Here is a 5012-nt window from a genome sequence, read left to right as displayed (position 1 = left end):
GTTTGTTTGTTTGTTTGTTTTTAAGTACTGTCTCTTTTAACTGTTAGCTGGTTAATAAGTGGAGGTCTTTCTTTTGTTTTCCAGTAGGTATAGCTATAACATAAGTGTTTGGTTTCTTTTACCTGTAGTACTGGGACTTCTGGTTTCTCTGTGGGACAGTGTCACTTAGGCTGTGGGAAAAAAACCATGTATTCCTCCGAGGAGGTGGGTTTTCACTTTACTACCTGGTCACCTGGGACATGAAGCACCACCCTCCTCCTGCCCCTCGCCCAGTGGTGGGATGTGACGGCTATGGGTCTTCTGACCTGAGTGTTCCTGACACTGCTTTTTTATAACCAGAACCCATCAGCTGTGCTGCTGTGTTTGGGGTGTCTCATCTGTCTACCAGTCTCCACTGCAATGGGTTGGGGAAGGGTGGTTTGGGGGAAGCAGGTTTACACATCTGTGGCGCTCTTCTTTTCAGAGAGTTCTACTTCAATGAGTACAGACCACTTAGGAAAGTTGTTTTTGCCCATTCACAGTCTGCAGTGAGGGCTATAATGCCAAGTGGGCCACAGGAGGGTGATGAGGGGAGTAGATTCCTATAGTGGTGATGGCAGCTTCTCAACTACTGTCACCCTTTGCAGTACTTCTTTGCTCCTGACCCTGGACTTAACTTCATTGTCTACCAGCCACTCAGGCTGGGTTGCTGCCTCTGCCCCTTTTGTCTGACCACAGAGGTTGCACCCCAACCTTTCACTGCTATCACATGAGCTGTGACCACAGCAAGCTGTAGACTGCATCTGCTGCTCCTGTCTCTGTCCTTCCCTCCATCCTGCCTCCCCTACTCACTCAGGTATGCCCACCTTCAGATGTCTCAATGTGTGGATCTCTTACATGCGTTTGTATGTTGAGCAGAGAATCCTCTGTTGAATTATAGATGTCTAACTTGTTATAACTTCAAGGAGAGAGACCTGGAGGTCTTCTCATGCCAGCATGATGCTGATATCACTCGATACAATTCTAATGACAATGGGAAAATGGGCTGAGCTAAGGAAAAATTGAAATAATAGAGAAAAGATTACTGGCAAACAGCATGTCATATAAATGAACAAATGTCCTACTTTACTGTTACTATGCGTTTGCTTATTTTTCTGAGTATTTAATGTCTCAAAACTTACTCCTGTTTTCATGTATATTAGTTTAAAAAGAATGCAAAATGTACATATTCATATAGGTGCTAATCATAAAATTAAGCTACTTGGGACTCCTCTATTTCTGTCACCTGAGATTATCCATTTCTGTTTTGGCAGTGTCAGTGTTTGCTGCAAGACAATTTGCAAATATCTTTCCTTTCTTTTAAAATTAATGGCCTTGTCATCCCCAGGAGGGACCTGAGGCTGCACATGGAGGTATACAGAGGTTTCCACTGGCAGCTACTTGCTAAACTGAATATACTTAGCTACCTTGTCAAGTCCTAGAATTGTTTGATTTCCTACAGGAAATGTTTGCCTTTGAAAACTCCAGTGGGGAAATAGCTTCTTTACCTCTGTGCAGGAGAATGAGTTTAACATTGTCTGAAGATGAGATTCATCCCCTGGAGGAAGTACCAAGCATCTAATGAGTTTAGGAGCAAATCAGAAAAACAGCAGGGGGTGTATTCCAATCCCCACCCCTACATTGGTTCCATAAAAGTCTGTTTTAGTTGTTTGCATGAGTGAACTACCATTTACACTAAGTTTTGTATGTGTGCTACATAACATGTATAACTCTAATGTGGAAACACATCTAGCCACTTTATACATTGTAAAAGGTGCATGATTTTGCTTCTTGGGGTACATTTAAAAACTCGTTAATACGCAAACAACCAGGTACATATTTATATCTGTTTTATTCTTAATATGAGCCCTGCTTCTGGCACTTTAAGCCAAAGCAATTTATAAACTTGTACCCTGCATACACGCACGCACGCACACACGCACACACATGCACACGTACACGCACACGCACACCACAAGCATACATATATCCACTGAAGCAACGTTTGTTCAAAGGTTATTCTCAACAGCTTCTTCCATTACCTCAGCTTGAACTCATTTACTAGCTAGTACCTCTTTTTTCTCCCATTAAGATTTCCTCTCAACTTCGACTGCTTTCCGAAATTAAGCATTTCATACTGGTCCTTTTTGGACATATTCTTTTACCCTGTCATTTGAAACTCAATTCTTGTTAACAGATCATCTCTTCTCTAATTCCTCTGCTGCAGTTCTTGCCACCTGTGGTAGATGCCTCTACCATAGTTTTTCCCTTTTAGAGCCCAGGTATCAGGTTACCAGTAGTAGACCCTTGACTAGTGATTTAACTCTACAAGCTCAAAGAAATTGGTAATCGAAAACATAAATTGTTTTAAGCACTAATTATGTACATTTAGAAAGAATATGTATAATTCAAATAAAAATTGAGCAGAAAAACTTCTACTAGAAAAACTTAACCCCCTAGAGCCACAATGCTTTGATAGTGGAAACACAGAGAATACAAATGAACCAATGAGAGAAGATTCTGTATATAGTACTATGCCGAGATGAGCTGAGTTTTGTTTTACTTTACAATTAAATAGGGAATTAAATCTCTTATACTATGGAGGAACAAAAAACATGTTATTTTGTTTGTTTGTTTTGCTTTGCTTTGTTTTCAAGTACATAGAATAGTGTTATTCATACAACTTAAAAATTTCCCAAATATCTTAAAATATGCTAATTCTCTTATCCAGTAAGCTACAGTCAAGTATCCTCATTCTAGTCAACGTTATCATTTCCTGGGTTATTAAAGTAGCCTCTTAACTGGTGTCCTTGTATCTACCCTTGCCCCTCACCCCTATGAAATGAAGTCCTATCATGTTTCTACAAAACAAATGAAAATTTCAAAAGTTTCCTTGTATTCAGGTTAAAAGCCAAAGTTTTTATTGTGACCTATAAATTTCTACATAGTTTGACCTCATTTCAACCTCTGATCTGAACTCTCGTTGTTCTTTTCTCCCACCTTTTCTGTTCCATCCACACTGGCTTTGTCATCATTTCTTAAACCTGCCAGGCACACAAATGCTTTTGGTCCATTGCACTGGTTGTTACTACTATTCTTCAAAATTTCTTTCTCCAAATATATATATATAATATAGTTAGCTCCCTCACTTTTTCTGTATCTTCACTCAAGAATGAACTTATTGGGACTTCTGCTTTTGGAAATTATGGAGTGTTTGGGACCAGATTTATTCTCCCACAATTAATGAATAGAAAACTAGACCAAAGATGTTTTTCTAAAGCAAAACTCTTTTCAGACATGATCAACAGGCAAGAACTATGATCCCTGAGAAAAATGAAACAGAAAAGGTGAGATGTAAAATTCCTTGGTGTTCTTCCTGAGACATTTTCTACACCGAGGTGCAAAGAAGGGAATCCCAAGCAAAGCACAATGGTCTAGCTAAGTTGAGAAGACAGAGATTAGAAGTCGGAGAGACCAAGTCTATGGCCATGCCACCCTGGACACGCTCGACCTTGACTGATCTCAGAAGCTAAGCAAGGTCGGGCCTGGTTAGTACTCGCATGGGAGACCACCTAGGAAGACCAGGTGCTGTAGGTGTAAGAAAAAAAAAAAGAAAAAGAAGTTGGAGAGTCTTAGGCAATGGCAATTTGAGGAGCAGAGTGCCAGAAAGAAGGGAGCTGTCCAAAGAAGATCCAGAACTGTACTTCAGAACCCTTGACTCTGGCTGAATACTACATATAATATTATATATACAGTTACTATACATAGTAATATACATGCATAGGCTGAAACTCCATGAGAATGGCAAACAATAACTATGGAGTTATACACTGAATATGGCTGGGAGGCATTCATGTTCTAACAAGGCAAATGGGAGTTCTTATTAAATGCCTTTAAGATTCAGCAGAGACACCAGAGGGTCATACCCTAATAGTAGTGTTAAACTAGTTACATATTAAAGGGTACTCTAAAAGTTTTGTAACAAGTCTGAAAAAATTAAGCTGATCCACAAGCAAATTAATTCTTGCCAAAATGAAGCGTAGCATTTTTTAAAAGACAACAAAATTAAGCACATGAAAATAACATTCATTGGAAAATTGCTAGGATTGTAGAGAAACAGTAAAATATGACCAACAATTAAAGAATCAGTCGATAAAAAAAGATTTAGAAACTACATATATGATAGTCAATACAAAGGAATCTTAAAATAGCAATTATGATCATGCTCAAGAATTTAAAGGAAAACATGTATATAATGAGGAACTAAAAGCTATAAAATAGATCCAAATGGAAGTTCTAGTTCTAAAAGTATAATATCCAAAGGGAAAAAAAAAGGAAAACAAAACAAAAACTAGTTCTGGGATTAATATCAAATTATGTGTTGCAGAGGAAAAGATCAGTGAACTTGAAGTCATAGCAATAGAAACTATCCAAATTTAAGCAAGTATATTAAAAAGACTGAAAAAAAGGGGGGAAAAAAAAACTGAGCCACAGTATTCTGTGGAATCAAGCAGTTAAACTTTAGAGTTCTAGAAGAATAAGGTGGGAGCTTATAGCTGAGTGACTATTTAAAGAAACTATAGATGAAATATTTTCCAAATTTAAAGAAAACTACAAATCCATGGGTACAGAAAGCCCAAGGGACAAGCAGGATAATCATAAAGATAAGCAAACCAAGTCATCAAACAATGAAATTGCTAAAAGCCAGTGATAAGGCAGGGGGAAAAAATAATGTAGAACATTATGAACACAGAAACAAAGTGAATAATTAATATTGACTTGTTACTTGAAACCATGCAATGAGACATCTTTAAAAGACTTAAAGAAAAAAAAATTAACTTAGAATTCTATATATAGAGAGATACCTTTTGAAAATTAAAGCAAAATGAAGATATTTTCAGAAAAAAAAAGTTGAAAGAATTTATCACCAATATTAAAAAGAATGTTAAGAAAGGTTTTCAGCCAGAGGAAAATTATCTCAAATAGAAACTAGG

General features: G+C 37.5%; 1 pseudogene; it reads left to right on the top strand.

The window, feature by feature from the left end:
- The first annotated feature begins 3496 nt into the window (after positions 1–3496).
- On the top strand, positions 3497–3615 carry LOC112474946 (annotated as a pseudogene).
- The last annotated feature ends 1397 nt before the right edge of the window (positions 3616–5012 follow it).

This window comes from Pteropus alecto, unplaced genomic scaffold, assembly GCF_000325575.1.
Source record: "Pteropus alecto unplaced genomic scaffold, ASM32557v1 scaffold7, whole genome shotgun sequence".
NCBI lineage: Eukaryota > Metazoa > Chordata > Mammalia > Chiroptera > Pteropodidae > Pteropus > Pteropus alecto.
The sequence above is the reverse complement of the archived record's forward strand: the minus strand, read 5'-3'. Positions and strand labels throughout refer to the sequence as shown.